The sequence below is a fragment of the Phalangium opilio genome, unplaced genomic scaffold (genome assembly GCF_054372755.1).
Source record: "Phalangium opilio isolate 3A_F unplaced genomic scaffold, DU_Popi_V2 ptg000032l_1, whole genome shotgun sequence".
Classification (NCBI taxonomy): domain Eukaryota; kingdom Metazoa; phylum Arthropoda; class Arachnida; order Opiliones; family Phalangiidae; genus Phalangium; species Phalangium opilio.
The window spans coordinates 5,143,063-5,154,282 of record NW_028324159.1 but is presented as its reverse complement, the minus strand read 5'-3'; the positions used below and the strand labels follow the sequence as shown (position 1 = coordinate 5,154,282).

The 11,220-nt window shown below is 47.0% G+C and overlaps 6 non-coding genes across 6 annotated transcripts; all 6 read right to left on the bottom strand.

The window, feature by feature from the left end:
• Positions 1-2,552: 2,552 nt before the first annotated feature.
• Positions 2,553-2,624, bottom strand: TRNAP-AGG (transfer RNA proline (anticodon AGG)). The gene has a single exon. It is a non-coding gene; the product is annotated as a tRNA-Pro (tRNA).
• An 89-nt stretch (positions 2,625-2,713) lies between these two features.
• TRNAP-AGG (transfer RNA proline (anticodon AGG)) lies at positions 2,714-2,785 on the bottom strand. Its single transcript has one exon. It is a non-coding gene; the product is annotated as a tRNA-Pro (tRNA).
• Positions 2,786-9,322: 6,537 nt separating this feature from the next.
• TRNAP-AGG (transfer RNA proline (anticodon AGG)) lies at positions 9,323-9,394 on the bottom strand. Its single transcript has one exon. It is a non-coding gene; the product is annotated as a tRNA-Pro (tRNA).
• A 411-nt stretch (positions 9,395-9,805) lies between these two features.
• On the bottom strand, positions 9,806-9,877 carry TRNAR-ACG (transfer RNA arginine (anticodon ACG)). Its single transcript has one exon. It is a non-coding gene; the product is annotated as a tRNA-Arg (tRNA).
• Positions 9,878-10,287: 410 nt separating this feature from the next.
• On the bottom strand, positions 10,288-10,359 carry TRNAP-AGG (transfer RNA proline (anticodon AGG)). Its single transcript has one exon. It is a non-coding gene; the product is annotated as a tRNA-Pro (tRNA).
• An 89-nt stretch (positions 10,360-10,448) lies between these two features.
• On the bottom strand, positions 10,449-10,520 carry TRNAP-AGG (transfer RNA proline (anticodon AGG)). Its single transcript has one exon. It is a non-coding gene; the product is annotated as a tRNA-Pro (tRNA).
• Between the last annotated feature and the right edge of the window lie 700 nt (positions 10,521-11,220).

The following is an 11,220-nucleotide window of genomic DNA, read 5'->3' as shown; positions in this document are numbered from 1 at the left end:
GTACTACTGTTAGACCTCGGGCGTGTATTCTGGTCCGGAAAGATCTCTGCTGTATCTCTCTACCGTTATACGCGTCTCAGGATACGGCGGCCGTGAAGTTGGTACTGGGCTCTAGGCGGGCCGAGATGACGTTCACAGCTGCTTACGATGCGGACTCTCTCCCGACATTGGAGGTGATCAGTTTGGTCAATCAATGTGAGAAGAGAGGGGATTAACTTTTCATTGGCTGCGACGCTAATGCTCATCACATCACGTGGGACAGTTCTGACTGCAACAGGAGAGGTGATCATCTTTTGGAATATCTAGATGGTTCTAAACTCCATTTTCTTAATCAAAACAATGAACATAATTTTGTTACTTCTAACAGACGGGAGGTCATTGACCTTACGTTAGCCACGGAAAACCTTGTGTCTTCTGTGTCTAATTGGCATGTATCTAATGAGCAGGCTCTGTCCGATCATAGGCATATTTGCTTTACTGTCGCGACTACTTCTGTCCCGGTGGCGAAGGAGATACGAAATCCAAAGCGGACCAATTGGGCCGGCTATATGTAAGACCTAATCCTACGCTACGGAGAGGGTCACACTCCTAAGCTAATATCAGCTAAGGATCTTGATAGAGCGGCTTGTGTCTTGCAGTGCTCTATCATTGAGTTGTTTCACCGAAACTGTCCACTTAAGACCGTAAGCCGCTAGAAGCTTGTCCCTTGGTGGAACGCGGATCTCAGCCGGCTTCGGAAATGCACGCCAAGCCTATAGGTGACTGGACTGGCTATAGGCAGTCCCTTAATACCTACAACAGGGCCAATAGAGCTGCTAAGAAGGGCTCCTGGCGGACCTTCTGTGAGCAGGTCTCCAGTGTCCCGGCTACGGCTAGGGTCATGAATATCCTAGCGCATGATAACACACATTGACTTAATACTGTTAAGTGCAAGAGGGTGTGCACACAAAGTCAGGGGCTGAGACTCTCACGCATATGCTGGATGTCCACTTTCCTGACTCCACTGTAATGAATCCAACAAGACCTGACAATCTCTAACCTGTTCTGCACAGGGCGAGCAGAGAGGACTGGCTTGTAGCCAGGCAGGTTGTTACAACTCCTAAGCTAATATTGTTTTTAGCCCCTACAAGTCCCCGGGACCCGATGGGGTCTTCCCTCTGCTTTTGCAGGTGGGCTTAAACCACATCGCCTCTCCGTTATGCAAGATCTATAGACTTTGCATTGCTCTCGGTCACATACCTCGTGACTGGAAGCGCTCTAGGTTCATCTTTATTACCAAGCCCGGGAAGGTCTCCTATCTCGAGGCAAAGGCATTCAGACCCAAGTGCCTGACCTCCTTCTTCCTCAAAATTTGGAGAAGCTGGTGGACAGGTACATTAGAGACAAGGTAGTCTCGGTAACTCTTCTTCACGATTCGCTTACCAAAAAGGCAAATCCACTGGGACAGCTGGGACCACTCGCACCCAAAGCGAGTATCATACCCCTAGACCAACGGACCATGTATGTAACTGAAACATGGTCAACTCATAGTCCAACCCAGTAATCAGTTGCATTTAAATAGTCACTAGATTATTGCTGCAAAAAGTTGGGTCCGTCCGGGATTTGAAACCAGGACCACTCGCACCCAAAGCGAGTATCATACCCCTAGACCAACGGACCATGTATGTAACTGAAACATGGTCAACTCATAGTCCAACCCTGTAATCAGTTGCATTTAAATAGTCACTAGATTACTTCTGCAAAAAGTTGGGTCCTTCCGGGATTTGAACCCGGGACCACTCGCACCCTAAGCGAGAATCATACCCCTAGACCAGCGGACCATGTATGCAACTGAAACATGGTCAACTCATAGTCCAACCCAGTAATCAGTTGTATTTAAATAGTCACTAAAATATTTCTGCAAAAAGTTGGGCTCGTCCGGGATTTGAACCCGGGACCACTCGCACCCTAAGCGAGTATCACACCCCTAGACCAACGGACCATGTATGTAACTGAAACATGGTCTTCTCATAGTCTAACCCTGTAATCAGTTGCATTTAAATAGTTACTAGATTATTGCTTCAAAAAATTGGGTCCGTCCGGGATTTGAACCAGGCACCACTCGCACCGTAAGTGAGTATCATACCCCTAGACCAACGGACCATGTATGTAATTGAAACCTGGTCAACTTATAGTCCAACACTGTAATCAGTTGCATTTATATAGTCACTAGATTATTTCTGCAAAAAGTTGGGTCCGTCCGGGATTGAACCCGGGACCACTCGCAACCTAAGCGAGTATCATACCCCTAGAACAACTGACCATGTATGTAACTGAAGCATAATCAACTCATAGACCAACCCTGTAATCAATTGCAATAAAATAGTCACTAGATTATTTAATCGAAAAGTTGCGTCCGTCCGGGATTTGAACCCGGGACCACTCGCACCCAAAGCGAGTATCATACCCCTAGACCAACGGACTATTTATGTAACTGAAACAAGGTCAACTCATAGTCCAACCCTGTAATCAGTTGCATTTAAATAGTCACTAGATTATTTCTGCAAAAAGTAGGGTCCGTCCGGGATTTGAACCCGGGACCACTCGCACCCTAAGCGAGTATCATACCCCTAGACCAACTGACCATGTATGTAACTGAAACATAGTCAACTCATAGACCAACCCTGTAATCAGTTGCATTAAAATAGTCACTAGATTGCTTTATCGAAAAGTTGGGTCGGTCCGGGATTTGAACCCGGGACCACTCGCACCCTAAGCGAGTATCATTCCCCTAGACCAACTGACCATGTATGTAACTAAACATGGTCAACTCATAGTCCAACCCTGTAATCAGTTGCATTTAAATAGTCACTAGATTATTTTCTGCAAAAAGTTGAGTCCGTCCGGGATTTGAACCCGGGACCACTCGCACCCTATGTGAGTATCATACCCCTAGACCAACGGACCGTGTATGTAACTGAAACATGGTCAACTCATAGTTCAACCCAGTAATCAGTTGTATTTAATGAGTCACTACATTACTTTATCGAAAAGTTGGGTCCGTCCGGGATTTGAACCCAGGACCACTCGCACTTAAAGAGAGTATCACACCCCTAGACCAGCGGACCATGTATGCAAATGAAACATGGTCAACTCATAGTCCAACCCAGTAATCAGTTGTATTTAAATAGTCACTAAAATATTTCTGCAAAAAGTTGGGTCCGTCCGAGGCTTGAACCCGGGACCGCTTGCTTTCAAAGCGAGTATCATACCCCCAGACCAACGGACCGTGTATGTAACTGAAACATGGTCAACTCATAGTTCAACCCAGTAATCAGTTGTATTTAAAGAGTCACTACATTACTTCATCGAAAAGTCGGGTCCGTCCGGGATTTGAACCCGGGACCACTCGCACCGTAAGCGAGTATCATACCCCTAGACCAGCGTACCATGTATGTAACTGAAACCTGGTCAACTCATAGTCCAACCCTGTAATCAGTTGCATTAAAATAGTCACTAGATTACTTTATCGAAAAGTTGGGTCCGTCCGGGATTTGAACCCGGAAGCACTCGCACCCGAAGTGAGTATCATACCCCTAGACCAACGGACCATGTATGTAGGTGAAACATGGTCAACTCATAGTCCAATCCTGTAATTAGTTGCATTTAAATAGTCACTAGATTATTTCTGCAAAACGTAGGGTTCGTCCGGGATTGAACCCGGGACCACTCGCACCCTAAGCGAGTATCATACCCCTAGAACAACTGACCATGTATGTAATTGAAACATGGTCAACTCATAGACCAACCCTGTAATCAGTTGCATTAAAATAGTCACCAGATTACTTTATCGAAAAGTTGGGTCCGTCCGGGATTTGAACTCGAGACCACTCGCACCCAAGGCGAGTATTTTTTTTTTTTGTTTTATTAAAAGCATCGAAAACATTACAATGTAATATGTAAGTGGTTATAACGGTTAAATTGAATTAAAGAAGGATTAAGTTACAGCATTAATTCCTAGAGTTAACTCTACAAGACTAAAACAACATCTGCAACCTTGTTACGGTAGTAGCTAAGGTAGAAAACTTGTTACGATGCAATAATAATGCAATATATTTGTGGGCAAAGGAACGTACTCTGGCAAGCAAAACTGGAACACGAAATGGCAGTACGATACCTAGGCCCGCTTTGACAACTAATTGACAACGATATTTCCATAATACATATTTAACAATACTAATTAACAACAAGGCAGCCTGCCAAAATGAGAGAGGTTTATCGTTCGTAGACGCGTAACAATGATAAATGACTAAGTTATATCTGGTACAATCGAATGTAAACTCAGGATCAAAAGTATACACACAAAATGCATTGAAAATTGACTCCCAAAGGGATCGGGACTTTGGACAGGTAAGGAACAAATGGTCTACAGTCTCATTCGCGCCGTGGCAAAAGACGCACGTAGCGTCTGGAACAAGCCCCGCGTGAACAATCCGCGATTTTACCGGTAAGCCTTGGTGGAGGATCTTCAAGTTAAAAGTCGATAGCACCGGACCCAGATGGCTGTTCGTGAGGTCCTTGAATTTAACCCGTGGCCGCGGATCGTGTATAAAAAGATTCCACCTTTGCTCGCCCGAAGATTCGAAGGTTGGTGGCAGTAGTGCGCGGTACAATGAACCAACGGATTCAACCGACAGCGGACGCGTCGTGCCATCACCCGAGATGAACCTTACCTTAACGCATCGCGGGTCCAGAGGTGGCGCCGGACGTAGGAAGAGGCGTACCCACTCGGGAGGCAAACTGGTCTTTATCGCGTCATATAAGCGGTGCAACCGAGGCGTCGGAACCTCCGTGTAGGGATCAGTCAGAAAACATTGCTCCGAATTAGCGGCAGGTGGTAAGAAGCCCGGTATGACACCATAGTGGATATCGCGAAGGGTGCGGAACCCAGCGCGAGCCAGTACTACACGCTCGAGGCCAAAAGTAGGAGGCAGCGGTATGCGAGAATTAAAGAAGAGGGGTTCTTCAAGAGGTTTGGTGACCGGTGCGACGTTCAAGGTCCGGTTTTGCAAAAACGACCACCAACTGCGTAATATTTCGCCATAACGAGGCGGCGTGGTAGCGAGGCACTTTTGTCGAAATGGTAAGCGAAAGGCGTGGTACCAAGGAATAAGCCCACCTCCATATTCCTTGAGCAGTAAGATATGAATGGCCCGATCGTAAGGGGGCAACTCGTCCAATAGAAGACCATATGCCTCATGCAGGCGGAAGGCTTGATATTTGAGAGCAACATCCACCAGGCCAAAGCCCCCTCGGACCTGGGACGGGTAAGAGTAACGTAGTCAATAGCGTGGTAAGTTGAGCCCCAAATAAACTCCACAAATAGTTTCTTCAATTCGGATAGGAAGGACGCAGGGCAAGGAAGATCCCTCGCCAAATGCCAAAGTTTTGAAGCGACAAGACAGTTGAGGATAAGTATCTTGCCTATAACGGTCAACTGGCGGCGTTTCCAGGCACGAAGGATCGATATAAACCCGGGGAGTTTATCATCCCAATTCAGGGAATTCGACAAGGTCACATCGTGGGTTAAATGAACTCCTAGAAACTTACGGGGGTAAGATGACACCGTCACTCCGGAAATGATGGTCGCAGCGTTAGTAGCCCAGGAGCCGATCCATTGGCCTGAACTCTTGTCAAGGTTTATTTTTGCACCGGAAGCCAGGCCATACTCCTCATAACGCCGAACGACGTGCGATATGGCGGCCGTAGATGCCAGTAGCAAAGTGTTATCGTCAACGTGTTGAAACAACACTGGGCTAGCAGTATTTTTAATCCGGATGCGGTCAATACTGGGGCACTGATCGAGAGCTAAGCAAAGGGGTTCCGTGGAAAAAGCGTACAGCAACGGGCTCAGCGGGCAGCCTTGACGAACGGATCGACCCAGTCTGAAGAAGTCGGTGAGAAAGCCATTAACTTTGATAGTGGTACTGCTACTGGTGAGAAAAATCTCCATCCATTTCAGAAACACGGGGCCAAAACCAAACGAGGCAAGTGTGCGAAGCAGAAAAGTCCAGTCCACACAATCGAACGCTTTTGTCAGGTCCATCTTCAATAGTATACCGGGCTGGTTTTTCAGATGTAAGTAAGACATCTCATCGCTCACGTACCGAGTCGTCGTGGACACGTCACGCCCACGAATAGCGCCCGTTTGACAAGGGGAAATGACGGACGGCGCGATCAACGAGAGTCGAGAGGCAAACACCTTTGCAATGAGCTTTCGATCCGTATTTAATAGCGTAATCGGCCTCCAATTACGAAGAAGCGACGGGTCCCCCTACTTCGGCAATAAAACCACCATACCCTGCGTCATGGACCGGGGTAGCCGACCCGTGGTATGGATTTCCATCAAAAGGCGCAAGAATTCGTCCTTAATCAGTGGTAAGACGAACCGCCAAAACCGGACGGTAAGCCCATCCGTGCTAGGACTACGACCAACGGCCATCGCGCGTAAGGCGGCGGTAAGGTCGGGCCACGTAACAGGACCGTCACACAGATCCCTGTCGTCAGGTGTTAACCGGTCCTTGACGAAGGACGTAAAGTGATCCGTAACGGAATCATCGCACGGAGCCCGTCGGTAGAGATCACTAAAATAGCGGAAGACTTCGCCCCGCACTCGTAGGCTATCGTCGAGGGTGGTACCGTCATCCAACTGAAGATGCTTCAGGCTCCGCCTGGATTGGCGGTGCCGTTCCAAACTAAGAAAGTACCCGGAAGGTTGTTCCCCCAAATCCTGCCACGCCAAATTTGAACGGACGACCGCACCCTGCAACTCACGTAAGTCATAGTCCCGTAAAGCAGTCTGAACGTCAAACAATTCCTTCTCGAGATGATCCGCGGGAGTCTGTATTAACTGGTCCGAGAGAGACGCGAACCGAGAGGCCAACGTCGCGCGTGTCTGCCGCTGATCTCTCGCCCGCGATTTACCATAAAAAATAGCATAGTCACGTAGTCGAGTCTTTAAATTTTCATACCAAACGAAAATGTCATCGCGACATTCCGGCGTAGACCGACTGCGAGCGATGACGCGCTGTACGGCCGTCGCGAAAACGGCTTCGTCAAGTAAGGAGTCATTAAAAGACCAAGTCCCCGGACCGCGAATGACGCCCTCGAAATCCATGTGAGTGATGACCATGGCATGATCGGAAATAGGACAAGGTCGGATAAGGGAATGACGGACATTATGGGAGTCAAAATTACGAACAAAAATGTAGTCAATGCGAGAACGAATAAATTTACCAAATACAAAACCCGAGCGCGTAAATTCACAATTGTTAGCATGTTTAAGTCGGTAAGTGTCAATCAAACTTAGGCTATCCTTAAAAACTTGAACGTTAGTAGGCCGAAAACCAGAGGACCCCACCCCCGAGGGCGAACGATCCAGGTGGCGACTACAAATATCATTTAGATCCCCCGCAAACACGACTCTACCGTCCGGGAAAGAATTTCTGATATCACCAAAAAACAGAACCTGATCACCCTCGGCGTTGGGGGCGTAAAAATTAAAAAAAACGTTCTTACATCAAAAAACTCGGTAGTGACTAATAAAGCCCGACCAGAAATTATTTGAGAAACATTCAAGACCCGTATATTCAATTTTTTAGTAAACTAGATAGCGACCCCCCGAAAGCCACTCACTAGATCATGAGAAAAAAACAATGGACCAAAAAATAATAATTTAAAGGCAGCGACATGCGACGCATTCCAATGCGTTTCTTGTAAAAAAACAATGTCCATGTCCTTAATGAATTTGACTAATAAAGCCATCTTACCAACGTCGCGTAAACCATGAACATTTAAAGTAGCTATTTTGACAACCATGCACCCTACATTGTCTGTGAAGGGTCCGGCGGTTTATTCGGAGTAAACCCACGAGCGTTGGCCAGATTCGGATTCTGTTTCCTCAGGAACTGGGGACGTTTCTGCGACAAGTCAGAGGTGGAACCAAGAGAATGTTTAGTTCCCCGATTGCCTCCCCCTACTGACTCAAAAGGGTTAACTTCCGCATCGGGGTCACCGTCGACGAGCTAGTACTGAGATTCTGGCCATGATGGCCAGAAACGGCAACGGTGACGTTAGGAATCTCCGCATCAGCAACTCCATCGGACATGGGAGCAGGGGGCAAGCCGTCCCCATTGCGGACAGGAGAGACTTCGGACTGGCGCACGACATCGCGTTCAGAACCGATAGCTACTTGACCCAACTTCTCTGGGCAGTCACGGGCAAGATGACCGTGTGTCTCACACCGACGACAAACATTACGCGGACAACTTTTGTAAATGTGACCTTCAGCGAGACACCCGTTACAAACCCGATTTTGCGCCTCATGGCGAACGCGATAAAAGGTTTCGCGCCCGAGAACATCCGCGATTTTCAAGCCGTACGGAAGTGATGAAACCCCCTCGGGCAAAACCACGCGTACGCAACGCTCACCAAGATACAATCCATCATATTTACGCCAAACGACCTCCCCCTTGATTTTGCAACCAAGGGAGACCAATTTCTCAACCACGGCATCATCGGACACGAATTCAGGCAACCCATGTATTTTAATAATTACCGATCTCGAGACGACTGATTCAGCAGGACACAGGACATCCATGATTTCCACCCCAGCTTTGACACACTCTTCAGCATCTTCCTCCGACAAAAACGTAATAAAGTAACCTCCAGTACCAGGAACCACAGACGAAATGGCATCAAGACCAAATGATTTTTTAACGGCAGCAACAACAACAGCAGTGGTTTGCACCATACAAACAACGAAGACGCTTCGTCGAAGCGCCTCCATGATGGAGGACTCCCCGAAGGAAACCCTCGAGACCGAGGCTTCGCGGGCGAAAACCGAAGTCCGTAAAATCAAAACAGCTAACAAAATCAGCCGCAAAAAACCGACTAACAAGGCGGAGAAAGGACCGCCGAAAAAGGAAACCGTAAAAAGCAACAAACACGGAGAGCGAAAAGAAACAACCGCACCCCGCGAAAGCAAACAACGATCTCCCCAAGGCGAGTATCATACCCCTAGACCAACGGACCATGTATGTAACTGAAACATGGTCAACTCATAGACCAACCCTGTAATCAGTTGCATTAAAATAGTCACTAGGTTACTTTATCGAAAAGTTGGGTCCGTCCGGGATTTGAACCCGGGACCACTCGCCTCCAAAGCGAGTATCATACCCCTAGCCCAACTGACCATGAATGTAACTGAAACATGGTCAACTCAAAGTCCAACCCTGTAATCAGTTGCATTTAAATAGTCACTAGATTATTTCTGCAAAAAGTTGGGTTCGTCCGGGATTTGAACCCGGGACCACTCGCACCCTAAGCGAGTATCATACCCCTAGACCAACGGACCATGAATGTAGCTGAAACATGGTCAACTCATAGTCCAATCCTGTAATTAGTTGCATTAAAATAGTCACTACATTACTTCATCGAAATGTCGGATCCGTCCGGAATTTGAACCCGGGACAAATCGCACCCTATGTGAGTATCATACCCCTAGACCAACGGACCGTGTATGTAACTGAAACATGGTCAACTCATAGTTCAACCCAGTAATCAGTTGTATTTACAGAGTCACTAGATTATTTCTGCAAAAAGTCGGGTCCGTCCGGGATTTGAACCCGGGACCACTCGCACCCAAAGCGAGTATCATACCCCTAGACCAACGGAGCGTGTATGTAACTGAAACATGGTCAACTCATAGTTCAACCCAGTAATCAGTTGTATTGAAAGAGTCACTACATTACTTCATCGAAAAGTCAGGTCCGTCCAGGATTTGAACCCGGGACCACTCGCACCGTAAGCGAGTATCATACCCCTAGACCAACGGACCATGTTCGTAACTGAAACATGGTCAACTCATAGTCCAACACTGTAATCAGTTGCATTTATATAGTCACTAGATTATTTCTGCAAAAATTTTGGTCCGTCCGGTATTGAACCCGGGACCACTCGCACCCTAAGCGAGTATCATACCCCTAGAACAACACACCATGTATGTAACTGAAACATAATCAACTCATAGACCAACCCTGTAATCAGTTGCATTAAAATAGTCACTAGATTATTTCTGCAAAAAGTCGGGTCCGTCCGGGATTTGAACCCGGGACCACTCGCACCCTAAGCGACTATCATACCCCTAGAAAAACTGACCATGTATGTAACTGAAACATGGTCAACTCATAGACCAACCCTGTAATAGGTTGCATTAAAATAGTCACTAGATTACTTTATCGAAAAGTTGGGTCCGTCCGGGATTTGAACCCGGGACCACTCGCACCCTAAGCGAGTATCATACCCCTAGACCAACTGACCATGTATGTAACTGAAACATGGTCAACTCATAGTCCAACCCTGTAATCAGTTGCATTTAAATAGTCTCTAGATTATTTCTGCAAAAAGTTGGGTCCGTCCGGGATTTGAACCCGGGACCACTCGCACCCTAAGCGAGTGTCATACCCCTTGACCAACGGACTATGAATGCAACTGAAACATGGTCAACTCATAGTCCAACCCTGTAATCAGTTGCATTTAAATAGTCACTAGACTAATTCTGCAAACGGTTGGGTCCGTCCGGGATTTGAACCCGGGACCACTCGCACCCTAAGCGAGTATCATACCCCTAGAACAACTGACCATGTAGGTAACTGAAACATGGTCAACTCATAGTTCAACCCAGTAATCAGTTGCATATAAATAGTCTCTAGATTATTTCTGCAAAAAGTTGGGTCCGTCCGGGATTTGAACTCGGGACTGTTAGGGTGGGTTTCGTGTGTTAAGTAAAATACGACAACTCTTTAAAGTTAAAGATAAAATAACGTTTATTCCGTTCCGTTTACAACAATTCGCGCGTATTTTCCATTTTCCCGCCAAAAACTAAACCTCTCAAAACTACCTCGACCTTTCACTCTCACATCGTGCGCGCTTCTCCCTCTCCTTTCCCTTTTTAATCCTTTCTCTTCTTGACCCATCGAGGTCCCCTGCTTCCTTCCCCTCTCTCTTGCCCTCGCTGTCTTAGGTGTCGTTGATCTCGCATTTCCACGAGCTCAATCGCTTGACAAAAGCGCAGGTGTTGTTATTGTGTTGTTATTGCCAGTGAGGTGAAAGGTCGAGCCTAATATGAAGCGTATCAATTATCATTGTAACATTTCTCGGCCATCCTGTAATACGAATGCC